We start from the raw sequence: 25,404 nt of genomic DNA, 5'->3' as shown, positions 1-25,404 counted from the left end.
CTGTTCCCACATCATGGAAGTCGGAAGCGGCTCCATTATCACGGAGGCTGGAAGCCGCTTTCACATCATGGTGGCCGGAAGCTGCTGTTATATCATGGATGCCTGAAGTCGTTCTCACATCATGGTGGCCAGAAGCTGTTCTCCTGTCATGGAGGCCGGAAACTGCTCCCACATCATTGATGAGGGAAGTTGATCTCACATCATGGATGCCAGAATCTGTTCCCACATCATGAAGGCTGGAAACGGTTCTCACATCATGGAGGATGGAAGTCACGCTCCAGGTGGCATCTCTTCTGATGAACGCGCTTGCTAACAGCTCCCTCTCCACCTTACTCTTGCAACCTTTTGACATATCCTTAGTTTTGCTTTCTGGATACTGCCTTACCTTTCTACAAGATGTTGCAGGTTCATGGAGATCTTATGCGGGCCCGTTGTCTCTGCTCCTTATACATCACCCATCATAGACTCAGTTATCTTCCAATTCCTTCCTTCTCTTCTTCTCTTTTTCTCCTGTTCCTTGGTTTCCCCTTTTTACTTCAGCCATTGTGCTGTTCTTATCAAGCTGATCAGAAGATTTCTGACTCTTTTCTCACTACTGAGATAATTAGGAATAAATTTCCTACAAATAAATAAAAATAAACTCATAAAATAATTTTAAGATAAACTCTAGTCAAGACAAAATATAACCTACACATGTGTGTCTGTTTATGTATTGTGTGTACTTGGATAAGTTTGTTGACTTAAGAAAATGGAGACTTGCTTTCTCTGGCTTTTGGTTTTGGGGATTTGGGGGGAAGGAGAGGATTTCCCTTTTTGCCGTATAAGCTTCTTAATTTTTATATTTCACAATGAAAATATATTGCTTTTATAACTATAAATTTAAGAAAGGAGGCTGGGTGCAGTGGCAAACACCGGTAATCTCAATACTTGGGAAACTGAAACGGGATTGCAGATTTGAGTCCAGTCTCAGCAACTTAGTGAGACCCTGTTTCAAAATTTAATAGCCTGGAGTGTGTGGTAGAATACCCTGGAGTTCAATCCCTAGGGAAAAAAAAAAAACTAACAAAGATTTTTTTGTGTGTGATACTGGGTGTGGAACCCAGGGGCTTTTCTACCTCCGGGCTATACTCCCAGACCTATTTTATTTTTTATACTTTATTTGGAAACAGGATCTCACTAAGTTGCTGAGAGCCTCACTAAGTAGCTGTGCGATCCTCCTGTCTCAGCCTCGCAAGCGCGGGGATTACAAGCGTGCGCCACCACGCCCGGCTTGTATTGGACTTTAACAAGTTCAACCAACCCTGCATGCTGGATCCTGGATTCCCCTTTTCCTTTTCCTTTGTTTTTATTTTTTATCTCTCTGTTTTAGGTATTTCCTGCCCACTTGAGCAGCTCTTTTGTATTTGCAGGGCAGCTCGGTGGAATAAAGGTCGAGTTCCTTGTCTGGCTGTCAGGCCCCATGAAAATTCATTGTTTCCTGTGATCAACTAGCTATTTTTTTTCCCCCTCCTGCAGCTGGGACTGTTGATGGGCAAACGAACTCTCCAAATTCCACATACTAGGTGAGTGAGGAGATTTCTCCTCATCCCTGCCCACATTTGGTATTATCACTGTTTTCTGTTTTATCTACTCTGATAGGTATGCAGTGACATCTCATTGCGGGGGTTTCGTTTGCCTTTCTGTAATAACTGAAGAAGCTGGACTGGATTGATTGCGGTGCTTACTGGCCAGCTGTGATCTTTTGCTGCGATATATCTGTTTGTATCTTTTGCTCATTTTCTAGACAGACTCACACCCCACCTCCGCTGAGTTCTGTGGATTCTTTATATATCCCAGATACTAGCCCTTGTTGAATTTGCAAATATTTTCTCTGCTCAGTTTATTGTCTTCACAATGGCATTTCACAGAGCAAATGTTTTTAAGTTTTATGAGGCTCACCGGGCGCGGTGTCGTGGACCTGTAATCCCAGTACTTGGGAGGCTGAGACAGAAGGATTACAGGTTTGAGGCCAGTCTTAGAAATTGAGTGAGTCCATGAGCATCTTAGAGAAACCTTGTTTCAAAAAGCCAGCCTCAGCTACTTAGTGAGGCTCTCAGCAACTTAGTGAGACCCTGTTTCCAAATAAAATATAAAATAGGTCTGGGAGTATGGCCCGGAGGTAGAAAGCCCCTGGGTTCCACCCCCAGTAACACACACACACACACACACACACACACACACACACACACACACACACACAAATAAAAATAAGTAAAAAAATAAAAATGAAAGACAGAAAGCCAGGCATGGTGGTGCACACTTGTAATCCCAGCATTTGGGAGGCTGAGACGGGAAGATCGCGGTTCGCGGACAGCCTCAGCTACTTAGCAAGGCCCTCTGCAGCTCACTGAGACCCTGTTTCAAAAATAAAAAGACAAAAAAATAGGGCTGGGAGTGTAGCTTGGAAGTAGAATGCCCCTGGGTTCCATCCCCAGTACTGCAATAAATAAATAAATAAATAAGTAAATAAATAAATAAAATTTAAAAATAGGGAATCAAAAGGCCCCTGGGTTTAATCCCTTCTAGCACTAAATAATTAAATACTAGGAAGAGATTAAAATGGTCAGGTCGTGCAGTCTCCAACACATGGAGGCTGAGTGCTAATTTGTGGGGGTCAGGGAGGCTTTTTAAAGGAAGTGGCTTTCAGCTGCATGTGGAAACAGTACAGTCGAGGACATGGGAGATTCTTTTACTAGAGTGTGTCTTCCTTTTCCTGACTTCTATTCTTTTTCCTGAAAGGGACATTTTTTTTTGTCCACAAAGTCTTCCTGTTACTAAGGGTCTGCATCCAGCGGAAAGTCCTGAATAGCACCTAATGGTTTGGAAACAAGACCTTCTCTATGATAACAAGGGACCCAGATCTGGGCGCTTAAGTCAGGAAGGAAATACTCGCAGAGTTTTCGACCTAAATACTCCTCCAGGGGCCTTGGGAGTCTCTCTGTTTTGCTTTCAGCAGTTTGTTTTTGGCTCATGAGTAATCTCAGATGGTAGCAGAATTTCTAATTAGATCTTAGTCCTGCTGACTGTAATTCATTTAAGGGTGTGAACACTTTTTTTTTCTTAATTAGATTCATAGTGTTATTGAATTCTCCGCTGACTGAGAGAAATTATGTAAACTTTTTCCAACTGAAGAGCTATTAACTCTCTCAAGAAGAGAGAACATATAACAAATCCACATGAACTCTGTTATTTTCTTACTATTACTCACATTTTCACAAAATAGTTTTAAATAATAAAATAACATTAAAATGCTAGTACCTAAAATAATACTAAAATATTATCAAATCCTTTAAGAATCATCTCATTAAGCTTTGGACCTGGTTTTAAACGTTAGAAACATACTATATTATTTTTTCTTAGGAAGTTTCTTCAGCACAGAAAGGTTAAGTAACATTCAGTTTATGATGTGGAGGAGACCAATAGCAGATCATTCCTGTGTCCTGTCTTTTTTTTTTTTTTTTTTTTTTGAGGGTCTGGGGATGGAACTCAGGGGCATTCGACCTCTGAGCTACACCCCCTGCCCAATTTTTATTCTTTATTTTGAAACTGGGTCTCACTGAGTTGCAGAGGGCCTCACTAAGTAGCTGAGGCTGTCTGCGAACTGCAATCCTCCGGTCTCAGCCTCCCAAATGCTGGGATTACAAACCTACACCACCACACCCAGCTTTACTGTGTCCTATCTTGTGTGCTTGTTTTGTGGCTATAAAAGAAAGTTTGAAAAACCTTTGACCTATCCAGTCATGGGGGCACACACCTATAATCCCAATACTTGGGAGGCTGAGACAGGAGGATCGTAGGTTCAAAGTCAGCTTTAGATATTTAGAGAAATCTGTTTCCAAATAAAATAATAAAATAGCTCTGGGAATGTAGCTCAGAGGTACAGTGCCCCTGGGTTCAATCCCCAGCATGCGCGTGCACACACACACACACACACACTCACTCATTCACTCACATACACACTCCACACACACACATACACACACTCACACCCTTTGCCCTTAGTGATGAATTTTTGTGTGTGTGTATGGTATTGGGGGTGGAACCCAGGGGCTTTTCTACCTCTGGGCTATTCTCCCAGACCTATTTTATACTTTATTTGGAAACAGGGTCTCACTAAGTTGCTGAGAGCCTCACTAAGTAGCCGAGGCTGGCTTCTAACCTGTGCAATCCTCCTGTTTCAGCCTCCCAAGTGCTGGGATTACAAGCGTGCGCCACCACGCCCCACAGTGATGGAATTTTTACTAACCACTCTGCACTCTGAAATGAGGGCATTCTGGAGATGGGGGTGAAGGAGTTAAAATGAATATGCTGGGAAAAGTCAAGGGAAGGCATGGAAGAAAGCTGCCGGAGGGAGGAAACAGGAGTTCTGGAAGCCATCTCTAAGCTCACACCATTGGGCCACACCACCAGAAGGGTCCACATCAGATGAAGCCGTGACTCTGGGTCTTAGGGTACCAGGAAAGAGCTGTGTTACACAGAACTGCATGGAAGCTGGTGGAATGATTAAACATTTCCAGGAATTTCTAGTTCTAGGGATTAAACCCAGGGACATTCTATTGCTAACCTACAACCCCAGCCCTATTTATTTATTTTTTTAAATTTTAAAACAGGGCCTCACTAAATTGCTGAGGCTGACCTCAAACCTGTGATTCTCCTGTCTTGGCATCCCAAGTCCTGGGATTCCAGGCATGGGCCACCACAACCGGCTCATCTGAAATACTTCACGCCTCATTATCTTCAACAAAGCTTGTTAGGGTCAAAAACATTTATTGTTTGTACCTTATAATTAGTTCTCATCTAATCTTTATAGTGTAATTATACCAAACATCTCCTTAAATAGGCTGTGGTCTGTTTAGTGGTAAAGACCATGGCTTATAGAGTTTATCTCCATGGGATATGAACTAGGAAGTCAATACATCCTTATATATCAAGGATGTCTACAGTATTTATCTTTGGGTCAAGATGATTCCCTTTTTTGGTGTGTGTGGTACTAGGGATTGAACCCAGGGGAGTTCTACCTCTGAGCCACAACCCTAGCCCTATTTTTTTTTTTTTTTTGCTTTTGTTTTTGTTTGAAACAGTCTTGCTAGGTTGCTGAAAGGCGCACTACATTGTCGAGGCTGTCCTAGAATGTATGATCCTCCTGTCTCAGCCTCTCAAGTACTGGGATTACAAGCGTGAGTCACCATGCCTGGCTCAATTCCCACTTCTTGAGGACTAATGCCCTCCCTTTCCTACTGGCGAATAACCAGAGGAAATACTAGAAAACATGCTCTTAGACAGGCGTGGTGGTACATACATGTAATCCCAGTACTTGAGAGGCTGAGAGAGGAGGATCCAGATTCACAGCCAGCCTCAGCTACTTAGTGAGGCCCTTCGCAACTTAGTGAGACCCTGTTTCAAAATAAAGAATAAAAAATTAAGGCTGAGGGTGTAGCTTGGAGGTAGAATGCCCCTGAGTTCAGTCTCCAGCACCAGAAAAAAGACTCTTTTATGATTCTTGTGGTTGAACAGAGCCTGTATGATTCTTACTCTTAGACATTTGGAGTGTTGACCTAATGAAGAATGAGAGAGATTTTAATTTCTTGCTCATGAAAGTTCTAGAGTCTTTGGCGACAAAGAGAGAGGCACACAGGTTGGATGCCTACTGAGAAGCGCAGCTCCCCTTCTTACGCACCACCACCAAACACCACAATTCCCCTCTCCTACCGGCAGAAAATTCTTAGGTCTCATGAAAATAGACCTGACTTTCAGACTAGGAATAGTTATAATGTAAATCTCTCTAATGATAATCATAAACTATCTGATGATCATAAAATGAGTTCTAGCTAATGAGGCATGATAGAAAGTCTACTGAAGTCCTTCTAAGGAATATTTATAGTTTCTTAAAAAAAGAAAAAAATTAAAGACCAATGAAAAATTGTCCTCTGCCCTAGCCATTGCTCCTGTCCCTTGCTTGCTATGTTTAAATGGATTGCCTGGTGTTACGGCAACCATGTCGTGGCCATGAGGTCACCAAGCAAAGAATGACTACACGGTAAGGCTGGTCATATGGGTGGATGGAAGGAGTCTGGCTCCTCGATGACATTGTCAGGGGCAGAGAAAGTGAAAATTCTGGGATATTTAGAATGTTACTTTGCCCAGACAATTAAATATTTTCATTTCTAAAGTCACTCTTAGAGTAACTAGAGTTAACTAAGTTTCTATTCTGTGCAGCCAAAAGAATAGTAACTTAATATATAGGCTTTTCACAAAATACTCAATATTATTTTTCTTTCCGACAGGAAGAAGTCAGAAAAATGTTCCTCCAAACACAAAGTGCGAATGATACTTTCTCTGGCTTCCTAGAGATTTTTCCTCTCGACTTAACTCTGGATGAAAGCAACAATAACCTCATGCACTCTCAGCCTTCAAGAATCACAGAGGAGAAATGAGAGAATGAGACCATGATTTAATCGAAGGAAGGGGACTCTTGTTGGTAGCTGAAGGAATGTAACTTGGAGTCACTATTTTATGTCACCTGAGATGAGGGTAAAGGTCAGCCAGAAATATGTACCAAGGAGCATTTCCCACTGACGTTTCCCCTTTTTAAAGGAATAAGATAATATTTAGTAAAAAGCAACACAGACATTCATATCCTTTGACCAAGTAATACTACTCTGGAGAATTTTTCCTAAGGAAATATTTGGACAGATGTTGCACAGATGTTTCTATCTGAGATGGAAAAAAGAAAACCTGAAAAACAATAAGTATTCAAAAATAAGAGAATCATTTAGTAGGTTGCAGTGTATCAACAAGAGGACTGATAATACAACCATTAACTATAATAATTATGCAAGCAAGGTAAGAATATAGATGTGATGTAGCAGTTTCAGAAGCCAAACACACGGTAGTGTATATAATATGACTGCAATTATAGGTTAGATCTGGAAGGTCTATGAAAAAAATAAAAAAAGGTTTTAGAGCTAAATGGAACTGAAGGAAATTTCTTTCCACGCCATTCTAATGTGTCTTATTGTTCATGCAAACATCGCGTCGTGCCAAGATGACAACCAGTGCAGAGAAAGAGAAGTTCCCTTCTCTCTAAACATCGTGTGGTGTTAAAAGCTTGTTTATCTTCTTATGCTGAATAATCTGAGTCATAGAAACGCTCGTGGAAAGACGGCTGAGAACAGCAGTTGCCATCACGAGTTCAGAACCTAGCTCTTCAAGGCCTCAAGATACCTGTGGAGATGGGTGTGTTCTGAGAGGCCCCAGGGCAGCCTGAGTCCCCTGCTCTCATTTGAGTGGGGTCCCTGATGTTTGAGTGTTGAAAACTTGACTTCCAGCACAAAAGTGTTCACAGGTGGGATCTTTAAGAGGTGAGTAGGTCATAGCTGGGGCAGGGTGGCCTAGGCTTGAGATCCCAGGACTTGGAAGGCTGAGACAGGGAGATCTAAAGTTCAAGGACGGCCTCAGAAACTTAGCCAGACCCTGCTTTAAAATAAACCGGGGCAGGCCGGGCGTGGTGGCGCACGCTTGTAATCCCTGTGCTTGGGAGGCAGAGACAGGAGGATCGCACTGGTTCGGAGCCAGCTGTGCTGGCTTAAGAGACCCTGTTTCCAAATTAAAAAATGTAAAATAGATCTGGGAGTGTAGCCCGGAGGTAGAAGGGCTTTCAGGAACCCCAGTACCACCACCACCAAAAAAAAAAAAAAAAAAAAAAAAAAAAATATATATATATATATATATATATATATATATATATTTAAAATAAAATAAAACGGGCTGGGGGTGTAGCTCACAGGTAAAATGGCACTGGGGTTCAATCTCTAGTAACACCATCCCTACCAAGAAAAAAAGAGATGATCGGTTACAAGGTGGCCCTTGTAAGTGGAATAACGTCATTATCCTGGACATGAGTCCCTGGTAAAAGATGAGTTCGGGTTCCTCCTCCTCCCCTTCCTCTCTCTCTGCCCTACAGCCTATTTCAGATTCCAGACACATAGTGTCTGTCTCATCAGATGTCTCCCCCCTTGACCTTGGACTTCCCAGCCTTCCAAACCATAAAACAGTAAATTGATTTTCTTTGTAAAATTCCCAGCCTTGGGAATTGGGTTATAGCAAGCAAAAAACAGACTAAGATACTTCCTAATGTATAATTTTTTTCCTTAATTATTATTTTTTCTTATCCCTTTCCCTCTTCCTCTCTCTCTCTCTTCCTCCTTTTTATTTTATTTTGAAAGAGGTTTCTGCTAAATTTCTGAGGGTCTTGCTAAGTTGCTGATACTGGCCTCAAACCTACAAATCCTCCTGTCTCAGCCTCCCCAGTACTGGGATGACAGGCGTGCAGCACCGCATCTGGCCTACCTGTTCTTCCTGGGAAGGTTTCTGAGCCTAAGAAGTCCTCTCCTAGGTGTTCTCAAGTTGACTCTGTACATGAACATGCCACGTCCATCACCTGGAATGATCTCCATGGTCAAGAGCAGTTCCCTCTCTAAAAGTAACAGAACTTTTCTTTTTATTTATTTATTTTTATTTTGAGGTACTGGGGATGGAACCCAAGGGGCTTCTACCTCCAAGCAACACCCCCAGCCCTATTTTCTATTCTTTATTTTGAAACAGGGTCTCACTGAGTTGCAAAGGGCCTCACTAAATAACTGAAGCTGTCCGCAAACCACAATCCTCCTGTCTCAGCCTCCCAAAGGCTGGGATTACAAGCGTGCCAACATGCCCGGTTAGACCTTCATGCCTGGCTAGACCTTTTCTTGAACAGAATAGACTTGGCACGAAATCAACGTCTGGAAAATGCTTTGGCTGTGACTTTCAGGCGAGAACGTGCTGGGATTTGGGCATGGGATATGGGCTGAGACAACCTGGGAGTGAACTCCTAGGCGGAGCAAAGGCACCAAATTCTACTTCCGCTGCGATTGGTATCATTTTGTGTACCTACATAGCATTATTCGAATCGCTGCCTTTATCAAGTCTCCTTCTCCACCCCCCACCCCCAAGCCCACTCAGTGCCACGTATGGAGAAGGGGAGGGTGTGGGAGGATCAAGTGGGAAACGAGTGTTGTGTGCATGTATATTTCTGTCACTCTAAGCCTCATTAGGATGTATAATTGCAATGCACCAATAACTTTATATATATTTAATTTTTTTTGCAGTATTGGGTATTGAACCCAGGAGCATTTTACCTTCAAGCTATACCCAAGCCCTATCTTTTATTCTTTATTTTTTAAATTTTTATTTATTTTTTGTGGTGCTGGATTGAACCCAGGGACATTCTACCTCTGAGCCCTAATTTTTATTCTTTATTTTGTAATACGGTCTTACTCAGTTGCAGAGGGCCTCACTGAGTAGCTGAGGCTGGCTGCAAACTTATGGTCCTCCTGTTTCAGCCTCCCAAGTACTGGGATTATAAGCGTACGCCATGATGCCCGGCTTCTTCTTCTTCCTCTTCCTCCTCCTCCTCCTCCTCCTCCTCCTCCTCCTCCTCCTCCTAATTTTTTTGTGGGTCTGGGGATGGAACCCAGGGGCATTCAACCTCCGAGCTATACCCCTTGCCCTAGTTTTTATTCTTTATTTTGAAACCGGCTCTCACTGAGTTGCAGAGGGCCTCACTAAGTAGCTGAGTCTGTCCGCGGACTGCGATCCTCTGGGTCTCAGCCTCCTGAATGCTGGGATTACAAGCGTGCACCACCACGCCCAGCTCCCGGCTTATTCTTGATTTTTTAAACAGAGTCTCACACTTAGTGCACAGGGCCTCACTAAGTAGCTGAGGCTGGCTATGAACTTATGGTCTTCCTGTCTCAGCCTCCCAAGTACTGGGATTACGAGTATGCACCACCATGCCGGGCCAATAATGGTACACTTAAAAGCAAAAAGAGTTCCTACATATGGGATAAGTTCAGATTTAGTCCAAAGCCCTGACCTCATGAGTTACAAATGTATAAATAGAGAATAATTACTAAACTACAACAAAAATTCTACTACCATATTTGTTTTCAGAAAAAAACAAGTAAACAAATCATTATACACCTTAAATTTATATGCTAAAAAAAACCACTAACAAGCCATTGGCCCCATTTAATGGTAAGAATAGACCTATGTTCAGAAAGAACTGTGGTTTGAACAGAGATGAATACGCTCTTGAAACAAATCCGCATCGTGAGTCAGAAATCGAGAATTCGAGTGTTCAGCCGCAAGAAGTGTGAATTGCCTTTTGTGGCTGCGGGAGACAGTAAGGGTAGATATGGGAACATATGCATGAGGTGCAGTGGGCCTCAGCCACATGATAGTGCCCCTGGGAGGCATTGGGTAATATTGGGGAGAATTCTGAATTATTAGGATGACGGGGAGAAGTTACCCAATTCAGTGAGCAAGCTGCAGGAACATTAAATGTTGGAGTCTGTCCTGAACAATAAGGAACCATTTCCCATAAAATTGCCACAGTCCCTTGTAGGAAAATACTGTTTGGTAGATCAAAGGTGGGAAGAATCTTGGAAATACCGTCAAAAATAAAAGGAACCGGGAGGCTATGGAAGAAACACCCATTTGAAGGTTGAATTTTGGTTTGATGGTAATGACTGAACAGATCAGAAATGCTTCTGGCGTATGCAGAAAGGCTTTAGTGGAGACCCTTAAATAACACTGTTCTGGGTAATTTTCAGGAAAAGCCAATTGTTTTGGAATTCTCCACTATCGTCAGGTGCATTCTGAAGGTGGTGATATGGTGAGGGTAATTTTAGAGAAGAGCTTACGAAAATCAGAGTTCTTTTCTCTCATTATGTGAAGCCAGAGAGAAAAAAAGAAAAGGGGGTCTCATGAAGATTAGGAGGGAGGCCAGTGGGAGGTATGAGGGGAGGGAAGAAAGGAGGGAAAGTGGAGGGATGGGAGAGGACACAGACCACGCAATGCCATGTGCATGTATGAGTGTATCACTAGGACTCTCTGTCATGTAAAATTATGATGTACAATTTAAAAATCGCTGAAATTTTGGTTAGTCTTTGTACATTTTCCTAGGCTTCATAATTTCATGTAGGTTTCTGGGATAGTAAATCCAATTGTACAGAGTACAAAGCTGGCTAAAGAAATATAGAAATCATACTTCATAACCAGATGGGGTGGTTCATGCCTGTAATCCCAGGACTTGGGAAGATGAGACAGGAGGATCGCAGGTTCAAGACCAGCCTCAGCAATGTAACAAGGTTCTCAGCAACCTAATGAGTTCTTTCTTTCTTCTTTCTTTCTTTCTTTCTTTCTTTTGCAGAACTGGGATGAAACTGAGGGGCTTTCTACCTTCGGGCTACACTCCCAGACCTATTTTATATATTTTATTTGGAAACAGGGTCTCACTAAGTTGCTGAGAGCTTCACTAAGTAGCTGAGGCTGGCTTCGAACCTGCGCGATCCTCCTTTCTCAGCCTCCCAAGCGCAGGGATTACAAGCGTGCGCCACCACGCCTGGCTATGAGATCCTATTTCTAAACAACAACAACAAAATATTTTAAAAATGAGCTGGGGAGGCTGGTCGTGGTGGCACATGTAATCCTAATACTTGGGAGGCTGAGGCAGAAAGATTGAAGGTTCATGGCCAGCCTCAGCTCTTTAGTGAGGCCCTCCCCAACTTAGTGAGACTCTGTTTAAAAATTAACAAAAAATAGGGCTGGGGTATACATCTCTGAGGTAGAATGCCCCTGGTTTTCAAATAAATAAATAAATAAATAAATAAATAAATAAATAAATAAATAAGAGCTGGGGGTTTTAGCTTGGAGGTAGAATGTACCAGGATCCAATTTCCAGAACCACACCAAAAAATCTATTTACATTTTTCATTTTGAGTGTAATTCTTTTAACTGCCTTTTTTGGCTTCAAAACCAATAAAGTATATTACAATTTTGAAAAAATGTATTATTGGGCATTGTACATGAATAGAGAGATTCGTAGACATGCATTCGTACATGCACAGAACGCTGTTAGGTCTGTTCCTTCCCCAAGCCTCTCTTCCTCCCCCCCTCACCCCCAAACCCCTTGTGCTATGCTGCTGGTCTCTCTCCTCCTTTCCATGAATCCTTTTCTTTCTTTTTTCTCTCTGGTTTCCACACCTGAGAGGAAATATGTGGCCCTTGAGTCTCATTCTTACTCAGAACAATCCCAAAAGTCTTAAAGCCTTGCAATTTCGTTTCTCCGATTTGGTGATAGTTGAATTTGTTTGTGCCAATGTATGTAGCCTTACGGCATGCTAGACTTTTAATTGAAACTATTTCATGATGAACAGAATGAGCGTAAAGAAATTCTCTGTAACACATTCTTCACCTATTAGGCTCGTGGAAAGTTCTTCCTACGGTCCCATGACTACGGTCATGTTTGCTCAACCTGTAGTTTTTAGCCTTTTAATTTGAATCCTCTTATACCTGTGACTCATTGTTCACTATTGCAGGGGATGACTGCGGGGGAAGGTTAGATCCTTCCTTAATTATAGTCTACGTTATATGATGAGGAAAAAAAAAACATAAATCGAAGCACACATTCCTCAGGTTGAGGAAGAATTGAAAACAGAAATATAATCCATTACAAAATTATGGGACATACACATGATGTATTCTTCTTCATTGCTGAGTAGAATTCCATTGTCTGTATGCCCCATAAAATTCCACACAGCAATGAAGAAGAACAAAATTATGTTATTTTCAAGAAAATGGAAGGACCTGGAGCACATTATGTTAAGTGAGATTAGCCAGTCACAGAAAGCGAAGGGTCCTATGGTTTTTCTAATATGCGGAAGCCAGGGAGTAACTGGGATACCAGAAGGACTCCAGATAATGGAGGACAAACGTCAATGGAGCCAGGGAGGTGGTCCAGGGAAGGGGAGGAGGAGACTGAGGATCATTCATGGAAGCACTACCATCGAGCATGTGTACCTATGCAGTATCCCAACATCAATCTCTTTCTGTGTATTGGGAAGGGGGGAGAGGGGAAGGTGGGGACAATCAAGTGCCGTGTGCATGCCTGCCACTGCCAACATGATTTACCCTTTTTTTCTAATTTTTGCAGTACTGGGGATGAAACCCAGGGGTATTCTACCTCTGAGCTACACCCCCAGTCCTATTTTTTTTAATCCTTTATTTTGAAACAAGGTCTCACTAAGTTGCAGAAGGCCTCACTAAGTAGCTGAGGCTGGCCCCAAACCGCGATCTTCCTGTCTCAGCCTCCCGAATGCTGGGATTACGAACTTGCGCCACTACGCCCGGCCATGATTTACATTATGATGTGAGAACATGTTGAGCTAAAAAGAACACTTTAAGAGCCGGGCGTGGTGGCGCAGGCTTGTAATCCAGCACTGGGGAGGCTGAGATGGGAGGATCACAGTTTGCGGCCAGCCTCAGCTACTTAGGCCCTTTGCAACCCAGTGAGACCCTGTTTCAAAATTAAAGAATAAGAAATAGGGCTGGGGGTATAGCTCAGAGGTAGAATGCTCCTGGGTTCCATCCCTAGTACCGCAAAAAAAAAAAAAAAAAAGCACATTAAGAAGAGAGAAAATAAAAATGTAGATCTATTTCAGTTGTCAGGCTGAACTGTGAGCAGAGCCCAGGGTGGCCGGGGCCTGCCTGCCGGGCCTGGCCTGAGATGGACAGCCCCTTACGACCATTCCCTAGTGGTTTTCCCACCTGCTTTTGAGAATACCCCAGCAGGAGACAGTATGCCACCCAGACTACAACAGTGGCTTGGCTTGGTCTCTGTCCCGAATTGTCACACTGAACAAACCTTCTGGAGCTCGTTTGGGATTTAACATGGAAGAAGAGGAGAGGCCTCCCAGCTAGGCGTCACCATCTCCAAGGTAATTCCCGACTCAGTCGCACATCAAGCAGGGCTTCAAGAAGGGGTCCAAGTTCTAGCTGGGAATGATGCGGGTTTTCAAGATACTGAGCCCAGCAGGGCTGCTGAGAGCTCGAAGCCAGCTGGTTTTCACCAGCCACGTGTGCTTCTCTTTCCCTCCAATTAGTCAAATACCATTGCCAAAAAGAGAAGACCGTGCACTAGGATGTTGCAGCTGATAGCCCTCGGGATGGAATCTGCCAGAACATGCTGGAAGCCACTTGGGAAATTCTCCACTGAGCCCCTGTGTGGCATAGTGGGGTGGGGAGGATGGGGAGAAGCCGGCTGGCCAGCTTCACTGTTCAATCTGTACCGTGCTTTTAGTCCCCTAGTTTTCTAGACAAGCTTCCGTCCCTGGAAGGGAGGGATGGTGACGTCTAGGGGTAACCTAGGCTGCGTGGGCTAGGTTAAGGAGACCCTGTTTCAAAGTAAAAAGAGCTGAGGCTGTAGCTTGTAGGTGGAAATGGTCCCAGCTACAAAAGGTAACTCACATTTATTAGATCTCACGGGCTAGGTGCTTTTACACATCTGATTTTAATTATAGAAATCAGTAGATAAACAGTCTTGGAGACCTTCCACCTGATTCCCCAGCCACCACATCCATCCTTGTACTATAAGAAATTTCATCTACCTTTTTTTCCCATCTACTTTTTAAATTTTTTGCAGGTCTGGGGATGGAACCCAGGGGCATTCGACCTCCGAGCTACACCCCCTGCCCTATATTTTATTCTTTATTTTGAAACAGGGTCTCAGTGAGTTGCAAAGGGCCTCACTAAGTAGCTAAGGCTGTGTGTGAACTGTGATCTTCTTGTCTCAGCCTCCTGAATGCTGGGATTACAAGCGTGTGCCATCACACCTGGCTTTTTTTTTTCTTTTTTCTTTTCTTTTTTTTTTTTTTTTTTTTTTTTGGTAGCACTTGAAATTAAACCCAGGGGCATTCTACCTTTGAACTAAACCCCAGCCCTGTTTTATTTTTTATTTTGAAATAAGGTCTTGCTAAATTGCTGGTGCTGGGCACAAACCTGTGATCCTCCTGTCTCAGCCTCCTAAGTATACTGGGATTACAAGTGTGGACCAGCACACCCAACTTGCTCCTCTGTACAGAGAATCCTAATACTTAGGCTCGTTTGCAATGAATGTTTGCTCTCCGAATGCTTCTGGTTACCCACCTGGAGTAAGGTGAAGAAGAGCCTTAAGAGCCTTAGCAAGCTTCTCCCCGCTTCCCTTCTCTCCATGCAGGAGCCCTGCCGGTGGCTTCAGGAGAGCCTGCCTCCCGTCTGGCTGCTGCTAGGTGGGCTGATGAAAAGCAGGGTGGTTCCTGGGCTCCCCCTCGGTTATCCTCCTAGGTGGCTTTTGGAGCCTGAATTACCATTGCACTTTGGAGAGCAAAGCCCTTTAAGGACTGTTGGGAGAAGATAAAAGAGTATTTTTCTTAGATTATACATCAAAACAAGAACCTGATACTCAGTCTAGATTTCTAGCACTCCCCAACTGAAGGGAAACTTAGAAGAGGGAGGGCAGGGCTTTCTCTCCACTTAGGTGGTCATCACCGGTCCGCTGAGGCACTCCCTCCCCAGCACTGCGGTGCTCCCAGCCTGGGTGGCCTGGGAGGCGCTCCTGGAAGCAGAGAGGAGGCCAAGGGCTCGGGCCGGGCGGGAGGAAGGTGAGGGTCAACTCTCCTTTTCCCAGCACTACCCCGGAGGCCGGGTTGGAGCCTCAAGTTGGGAGGGCTGGTAAAAACTATCTTTTTGTTTTGTGCTGTTTCAAATGAGAGCCAAATGACTGTATTGTTCTACACCCTATCTTTTCTTTAGAGAGTGCCATTTTTTCCCCCAAAGATATCACTAACCCAAAAAAAGGTTGGCAATTGCTGGTTGTGGTGGGCACGCCGGTAATCCCAGCTCTAGGAAGCCTGAGATAGGAGAACCGCATGTTCAAGAGACTTTCAGAAAGCTAGCTATATGATACATCACAAAAAGTAAAAAGGAAGCCGGGCGTGGTGGCGCACACTGGTAATCCCAGCATTTGGGAGGGTGAGACAGGAGGATGGTGGTTCACAGTCAGCCTCAGCTACTACTGAGTACGGTCCTTTGCAACTCAGTGAGACCCTGTTATAATAAAAAGAATTAAAAAAAATTGGGCTAGGGGTGTAGTTCAGAGGTAGAATGCCCCTGGGTTCTATCCCCAATACCGAAAAAAAAAAAAAAAGAAGGAAAGAAAGTAAAAAGGACTGGGGTAGCCGCCGGGCGTGGTGGCGCACGCTTGTAATCCCCGCGCTTGGGAGGCAGAGACAGGAGAATCGCACGGGTTCGAAGCCAGCCTCAGCTACTTAGTGAGGCTCTCAGCAACTTAGTGAGACTCTGTTTCCAAATAAAATATAAAAAAGGTCTGGGAGTATAGCCCGGAGGTAGAAAGCCTCTGGGTTCCACCCCCAGTACCACCAATAAATAAAATAAATAAATAAAAAAGACTGGGGTATAGCTCAGAGATGGGGGTCCGAGAAAACATATAGTATGGTCCTGAGCGACATAAGTTCCCTGTGATGTGCTCTAGAAAAGGCTGCCCTCTGCTGTTTCCATCCTTCTTGTCTGTCTAGAGGACCTACTGACAAATCGACCCTCCCCTGCAAAGCCTTCCCGGGCGTGTCCACCCCTTCTGCCCAGGGAGCTCTGCCATCCCAGTGCATGGAGTAAACCACCACGCTGGAAATAAAGTTTTGTTGAAATTTTTTTCTCTAATAAGTCTACGGGCAAACTGCTTACCAGACCATTCTGGGGCCACAAAACAGTGGTCAGGACGATGTGTTCACTCTGAATTTCTGTATGTGTGTAGGAGGGGGACACTAGGAATTGAAGCCTGCAGGGTTCTACCACTGAGCTATACCACATGCCATTTTTATTTTTATGTTTATTTGTTTATTTATGTTTATGTTTACTTATTTTTATGTTTTTTATATTTATGTTTATTTTTTCTGTGAAAGTTAGTCTTGCTAAAGTGCTGAGGCTGGCCTTGAACTTGCAATCCTCCTGTCTCAGCCTTGCAAGTACTGGGATTACAAGCATGTGGCCCCCCAACCTGTGCCTGGCTCCCATTCCACATTTCTCTCTGTGGAGGGGTCCAGAGAAGGAGAAGTTTAGAATGAGAACAAGAAAACTACAAATTGAGAATGACTGTGTGGACCTGGTGAGCGGACACCGGACACCGGACACCATGTGCATTTGACTAGGCTTAACTTGAATCTCTCTGCTGCATTCCTGCTGGGGTTGTAGCAAAGCTCTCACTCCCATCTCCTTCCCTAGTGGATGGTAGAATCTGGATGTTTGGAAAGTACATTCTCCAAACAGACTTGTCATCAGGCTTTTGCTTAGGTCCAGTTTGAGCCAGCTTTCTGTCACTATGATGAAATGCCCGGGTAATGAACTTCTGAAGAGAAGAGGTTTATTTTGCTTCACGCTTTTGGAGGTTCCAGTCCAAGAAGGGGGTTAGGTGGCATGACTTTGGACAACACGGCATGTCAGGAGCCTGGTGGAGCAAGCCTCGCACCTCAGGAGCCAGGAAGCAAAGCCAGGAGAAGAGATGGGCCGCTGTACTAAGACTACCGCTAGGCTCCGTAAAGGTTCCACCACCTCCCAACAGCCCCGGCCCGGCTCCAAGCCCCTGACACAGGGGCCTTTGGGCGACATTTGACATCTAAATATATCAAGTCCCAAGGGAAGCGTGCTCTGAGGCTGAGAACAGGACCTGAGGCACAGGAGAAAGACTCCATGCCTTTGGCCCCAGTGGTGGGCCCGCGGACTCAGGCAGTGAGCAGACACGGGCCTTGGCAGAAGCTCCTCGGGGTTCTGGAATTTATCTTTGGTCCCACAGGAAGCCGAGATCACAAAGGTTTCTTCCCATCTCTGAACCTGCTGCTTTCCTGAGAGCTATGAGCAGCTTCCTTGACTTTTCCTCTGCTGGCCTGGACAGTGGTTTTGTGTAAGGGCCAAATTCTCTGTATTAAACCAACCTTCTCTTCCTTCCTTCCTTCCTTCCTTCCTTCCTTCCTTCCTTCCTTCCTTCCTTCCCTCCCTCCCCCCTCCCCTTCCTTCCTTCCTTTCTTCCTTCCTTCCTTCATTCTTTCTTTCTTTCATTTTCCAGTACTGGGGATGGAACCCAGGGGCATTCTACCTCTGAGCTACACCCCCAGCCCTATTTTTATTCTTTATTTTGAAACAGGGTCTCACTGAGTTGCAAAGAGCCTCGCTAAGTAGCGGAGGCTGTCCGCAAATGGAGATCCCCTGGTCTCAGTCTCCCAAATGCTGGGATTACAAGTGTGCTCCACCACGCCCAGCTTGTATTAAAGCACTTTCTGCTTAAAATACCTAGAGTGGGCTCTGCTTTTTCGGCCAACCTGTGACTGATACAATTGATATAATCCAGAAAAGATATTAAAAACTCAAAGGTGAATGTTTGATAGGAGCATTGAGACCCGGTGATTAAACCAAGAGTTGTTGTTGTTGTTATTATTATTATTATTATTTTTATTATTATTATTATTGTTTGGTGCTGGGGATTGAACCCAGAGGCATTCTACCTCCAAGCTATAACACTAGTCCTATTTTATTTTTTATTTGGAAGCAGGGTCTCAGTTGCTGAAGTCCTCACTAAGTAGCTGAGGCTGGCCGCGAACCTGTTATCCTCCTGTCTCACTCTCCCAAATACTGGGATTACAGGTCATTGTTATCTTGTTGCTTCATAGTATCCAAACTCTTCTCACCCTGTTTTGTACCTTTCATTCCTGTTTTATCTCATACCTGCGACTTGCTTCTTGTATCAGAACTCTTATTCTTGTATGTCACAGTGGCTGGCACATAGTAGGTTGACTGTGCTTATTTGTGCTTATTTAAAACATGAACTATGCTTATATCCTTGATTTAAATACATTTTGAGCTGGGCCTGGTAGTGCATGCCTATAATCCTAGTACATGAGAGGCTGAGCCAGGAGGATCACAAGTTTGAGGCTAGCTTCAGCAACTTACTGAGATCCTGCGCATTTTCATGAGACCCTAAATAAAAAACAAAATAGCTGGGTGGGTGTGGTGGCACACACTCGTAATACAGTACCTAGAAGGCTGAGACAGAAGGATTGCAGGTTCACAGCCAGCCTCAGCTACTTAGTGAGGCCCTCCACAACTTAATGAGACTGTTTCAAAATAAAGAATGAGCCGGGCGTGGTGGCGCATGCTTGTAATCCCAGCGCTTGGGAGGCTGAGACAGAAGGATCACACAGGTTAGAAGCCAGCCTCGGCTACTTAGGGAGGCTCTCAGCAACTTAGTGAGACCCTGTTTCCAAATAAAATATAAAATAGGTCTGGGAGTATGACCCAGAGGTAAAAAAGCCCCTGGTTTCCACCCTCAGTGCCAAAAAGAAAGAAAGAAAGAAGAATGAAGAAAGAAAGAAAGAACAAACAGAAAGAAAGAAAGAAAGAAAGAAAGAAAGAAAGAAAGAAAGAAAAGAAGAAAGGAAGAAAAAAAAAGAAAAGGCTGGCACTGGCAGCTGGGTAGGGTGGTGCATACTTGTAATTCCAGTTCTTGGGAGTCTGAGACAGGAGGATTGCAGGTTCACCAGCAGCTTCAGGTACTTAGTGAGGCCCTTGGCAACTTAGTGAGACTCTGTTTTAAAATAAAGAATAAAAAATAGGGCTGGAGTGTAGCTTGAAGGTAGAATGTCCCTGGGTTCAATCCCCAGTTCTGCTAATAATAATAATAATAATAATAATAATAATAATAATTAATAATAATGCTGGGAATATAGCTCAGAGGTAGAATGCCCCTGGAGTTCAATCCTTAGTACTGCTTATATAAGTAAGTAAATAAATAAATAAGTAATAAAAAACAAAATAGGGCTTAGGTGTGTAGCTTGGAGGTAGAATGCCTCTGGGTTCAATCTCTAGTACCAAAAAAATTAAAAATACATTTGAGATATAATATTTGGTATCCTGGAAACAAAGGTTACTACACTTCCAAAACATTTGATGAGAAATCTGATGTTTACACGTACCAAGAATAGTGCATCCCCTGGTGTGAATAACGTTGAATCACTGCCTGTTCACTCCTGTGTGTGATAATTCATCCAGTAAATATTTATTGATCACCTACTTTGTTCAGGCAACTTCATGAGCAGTCAGGGTACAGTGAATAAAACAGGCAGAAATCCCCATTCTAGTCATCTCCCCGCTTGGATTTGATCTGGCAAGCCGAGACTGGGTGCTGTTTGCTCGGTTTCCTTGTACTACGTGCTTCATTGGTTAAAGGGATTGATCCTTAGAGGGACAGTGAGGGTCCTGATTGCAGAGCCTCCACACCAGGAGGGAGCACCGAGTGCGGGCTGTGAACCTCCTTTCCCTGCGGTGTTCACTCAGGGGACACTGTTTTCCTTCTCACTAGCATTTCTTCCTCCATGAAAACCCCAGCAGTAGCAGCCAGGCATCGGGACTCCCTAAGCCATGGCAAGTTGTTATACCGGATGGATATTTCTAGAGCTCCCATTCAAGTTCCTTCTTGCCTATGATTTATAATATTGCTCTTGTTTATTTTAGATATACAGTAGTGTGGGTTGCAGGGCGTCTGGAGTGGTTTCTTATTGTATATTTTGTTTTTGACCTTTCCCATTAAGAAATCCTCATTCTCTTTGCTCCTATGGTAGCTCCGAGTGGTTTCTGGGATGAGACTGACTCATTTCTTATGACTAATTTTGGTACGTTTCCTTTGCAATGAATAACCCTAAAGTTAATCCTAGTATGTTATAAATATTCCAAAATAGTAAGTAGAATGCTTGTGAGTAAATGCTAGATATATATTGTCCTTACACCTTTATTTTGTATGTCTCAGGAGATTCAATACATAGGGAGGAATATTCACTAACTTCATTTAGGATCTTTTTGCTTCTATTCATCGGGAAGGGAGGCTGTAGCAGTCACTACTGTACACTGGATGGTGCTAGAGAAAGCGGCTGGTTTTCCTAGAAGAAAACCAGGAACCATCCGGGGTTCTGGGTGATGGAGCATCTTAGGTGACTGAGATAGCCCAGTGGTTCAAATTCCCTTAGTCTTAGCAGAGACTGTGCAGTGCTGGGTTGGGGGAGGGTTGGGGGAGGGCCCACTGAGACCTGCTGAGTCCAGGAGGAGCACTGCCCATGCCAGCCACAGAGGCAGCTGGGATTTGGCTCCATTCAAAAGAAACAGTGATTAAAAGATAGCAAAAGAGCTGGACACGGTGGCGCATGATCGTAATACCAGTGCTTGGGAGGGTAAGACAGGAGGATCTCAGGTTTGTGGCCAGCCTCAGCTACTTAGTGAGGCCCTTTGCAACCTAGTGAGACCAAAATAAAGAATAAAGAATAGGACTGGGGGTATAGCTTGGAGGTAGAATGTCCCTGGGTTCCATCCCCAGTACCACACACACACACACACACACACACACACACACACACACACACACACACAGTTAACAAAAGGCTGGGTGTGGTGATACATGCTTGTAATCCCAGTATTTGGGAGGCTGAGACAGGAGGATCCTGGGTTTGTGGCTAGCCTCAGCTACTTAGTGCAGCCCTCTGCAACTCAGTGAGACCCTATTTTAAAATAAAAATTCAGCTGGGTGTGGTTGTACACACCTGTAATTTCAGTACTTGGGAGGCTGAGACAGGAGGAACACAGGTTCATAGCCAGCCTCAGCAAGTTAGTGAGGCCTTCCACAACTTAATGTGACCTTGTTCGAAAATAAAAAAATAAAATAGAGCTGCGGGTGTAGCTCAGAGGTAGAATGCCTCTGGGTTCAATCTCCAGTACCACACACACACAAGAAAAGTGAACATTTAGATACAGTACACAGGTCTTATTCTCCATGTACAGACTTGTAACTAGAAAACAGTAAGGCAGGCCAAATACTTGTGACTGTTGGTGGTCTGTACCCAGGAGCTGACTCTGTCAGCGCTCTGCGTTGAGAGTAGAACACTGGGGAGAGAGCAGGAAGAAAGAAGACAGGTAGCAGGGAGGACTTGTCGTTTTACTTTATTTATTAATGTATTTATTTTTGTGTGTGTGGCACTGGGGATTGAACCCAGAGGCATTCTATCTTTGAGTTATACCCCCTGCCATTTTTACTTTTGTTTTGGAACAGGGTCTCACTAGGTTGGTTAGTCTTACTGCTTGCTGAGGCTGTTCTCGAACCTGTGATCCTCCTGTCTCAGCCTCCCAAGTATTGGGATTGCAGGCCTGTGCACCAGGCCTGCCTTACTTCTCTCTTTCTCTTTCCCTCCCTCCCTCCCTTCCTTTCTTTCCTTCTTTCTTTCTTTCTTTCCCCTTCCTTCCTTCTTTCCTTCTTCTCTTTCTTTCCTTATTTTTGTGGTAATGGAGATTGAACCCAGGGACATTCTATCTCTAAGCCACACCCCCAGCTTTATTTTTTATTCTTTTTTTGTTTTGTTTGGTTTGGTTTGGTTTGGTGGTACTGGAGGTGGAACCCAGGGGCTTTCTACCTCCCGGCTATACTCCCAGACCTATTTTATATTTTATTTGGAAACAGGGTCTCACTAAGTTACTGAGAGCCTCACTAAGTAGCCGAGGCTGGCTTCGAACCTGCGGGATCCTCCTGTCTCAGCCTCCCAAGCGCAGGGATTACAAGCATGTGTCACCACGCCCGGCTTATTCTTTATTTTGAAACAGGGTCTCACTAAGTAGCTGAGACCGGCCACAAACTGGTGATCCTCCAGTTTCAACTTCCAAAGTACTGGGATTACAAGTGTGGGCCACCACGCCTGGCTCTGAACTGTTTTAAGTGCTTAAAAAAAAAAAAAAGCTCAGGAAATGCCACCTCCAGCAAATATGATGCTTGGGATCGCTGATGCCTTTGAACCAAGGACACTTGGGGAACACGGACACAGGGGGAGGCTTCCGCTGAGCTCCCCTTCTCTGCCTAAGGACAGATCCTCCTCGGGGAATCTTACCAACGAGGGGAAATTCGCCGGGGTCCAGTGGAGGACACTGGAGGCCAACACCATAGCCAGACTGTCGCCTGTTCTTCAGCGGGCTGTTCCAGATACCTTTTGTACCCTAAAAAACTTTATCTGCAAAACAAGACAACCTTGAGTCACCATTTCTGGTAACTCTGAACACTCTGCAAATTTCAACCTGGCTCTTCTTCAGTCTTTTCTTTTGTTGATTTTTCTGATGTCAATATTGTTTTATGTCGATTTTATTTGTAGCCCAGCCAAGGGGCTTAGAAGAGTGGACGGAAGTCATATTTTCTCTCCCCTAGTGTTCCAAGCCGGAGGCACAGCTGGGTTCAGAAACAGGAGAATGATGCTGAATGGTTGACTCTCGCCCTTTTGTGGTCAATTTCCACTTCAATCGGGTCTATTGACATTCTGCATGGTATTTATTTAAGTGGAGGAAGATATGTAAATACATAAGACAAGGAAGGCATAGCGTAGCTGGAGATGGTCAGATTTAAGGACATGGTAGTTGAATGGAAGATAGATGGCCTTGGCCCGCACATTCCGGTTCAGCTGGCTAACCCTCAGCAAATATTTTCTCAGCTAATGGGCACAATTACTGAAATTTCATGTAACACTTCTATCTTGCACCATAGTTCAATTTCCCTGCCACGTTCAACATCCAACCTTTTAAAACACACATGTGCAAAGTTAAATTTGCTTTATAGCAAGTTTTAAAAAGTCCTACCAGAATGGGTGGAAGCTTGCTTTGGCTTGTGTCAAGCTGTGAATTTCTTTTCCTTTTCCATTCATTTTCCTCTCCTCTGAGTTTCCTGTCCTAGTTTCGAATGTGTGGAGGGCAGGAAAGCAGGTGGAGCCTGGAGGCAAGAACAGAGAAGAGGTTTTTATGAGTTTATTCGTACTATCCAGAGTATTTTTATTGGGGGCAAAAAAATATCCCAGAGAACAATCCCAACTTTTTTACATGCCAGTTGACATATTTTTAGTATTTTTGCTCAATTATCTTCTTTATTTCTACCATGATTATTTCTACCCAAATTACTCTTACCCAGAAAGACTTGAGATTATAATTAAAATCATATCTAGTGAGTAAAATGAGCCAGCAAATTTATAAAAACCATTATAAACCGGGCATGCTGGCGCACGCATGTAATCCCAGCATTCGGGAGGCTAAGACAGGAGGATCATGGTCCACAGACAGCCTCAGCTACTTAGTGAGGCCCTTTGCAACTCAGTGAGACCCTGTTTCAAAATAAAAAATAAAATAAGGGCTGGGGGTGTAGCTCGGAGGTAGAACACCCCTGGGTTCAATCCATAGTACTGCAAAAAAAAAAAAAAAAAAAAAAAAAGAAAGAAAAACACAAATATGTTCAGCCTATGCACTTAGACGCTTGCTTACAACAATCGTTAATTACATTGGGATCTTTATAGTAATCAAAACAAAGAAATACACAGCTGTATTAATTGAGTGAAATCTCATGCTTGTGTCCTGTCCTATATTAGAAATCAGAAAAGCACTTATAATAATGTCTAAGTATAGCATCTTTGTGTGTGTTGGGGGGAGGAAGGATTGAACCCAGTGGCATTCTACCTCTGAGCTATTCCTCCAACCCCTTTTTAAAACTTTTTTATTTTTTCAGTACTGGGGATGGAACCCAGGAGCATTCTACCTCTGAGTAACACACCCAGCCCCCTTTTTTATTCTTTATTTTGAAACAGATTCTCACTGAGTTGTAAAGGGCTTCACTAAGTATTAGCTGAGGCTGTCCGTGAACTGTGATCCCCTTGTCTCAGCCTCTCAAATGCTGGGATTACAAACATGTGACACCACGCCCAGCTTTTTGTTTTGAAACAGGGTCTCTCACTAGGTTGCCGAGAGTCTCCTTAAGTGGCTGAGGCTGGTCTTGAACCTGCGATCTTCCTGTCTCAACCTCCCAAGTACTGAGATTACATCTGAGCATCTTTGAGCATCTTCACCCTGGAGAAAATTTGAGAATAATTCCTTTCCTTCCCTCTTTCATCAACTATGATAATCAAAATGTCCATTAAGCAAAAGTCATCTCTAGGGAGTTGCAGATTATTTGTGAACATGGCTGGGTCATGAAAAGGTGCTGCCACCGTGTGTAGATTGAGGAATTTAGTTCTGATGTACTCTCTTGGGGAGGGCCACCATCCCCACACCAGGCTTGGTGTGCAGTGTGGAGGGCTCTGTGGTCCAAGAGACTCGGAGACTCCTGCATTCCTAGTGCGAAGCCCTCCTCTGAGGCTTTCTTATCAAGACGCTTTCTTCCACTGACTGAGTATTCAGTACCCCGAGTCAATCCCCCAGTCTGCAGACTGCTACTTTCCACCCCCACCTGGAGTTGGAAAACGGAATGCTGGAGGCGCCCACTGCTTTTCCGGTTTGGCCTCTTCTACTACTGCGGGGAAAGAATAAAGACTCCATTGTTACTGCAGTTGGGCTCCTCTTAACTGACCACCCTTAACACCCGTTGGCTCAGCAACCCCAGCTTAG

Source organism: Muscardinus avellanarius (genome assembly GCF_963383645.1).
Source record: "Muscardinus avellanarius genome assembly, chromosome: 6".
NCBI lineage: Eukaryota > Metazoa > Chordata > Mammalia > Rodentia > Gliridae > Muscardinus > Muscardinus avellanarius.
This window is presented reverse-complemented; position numbering follows the sequence as displayed.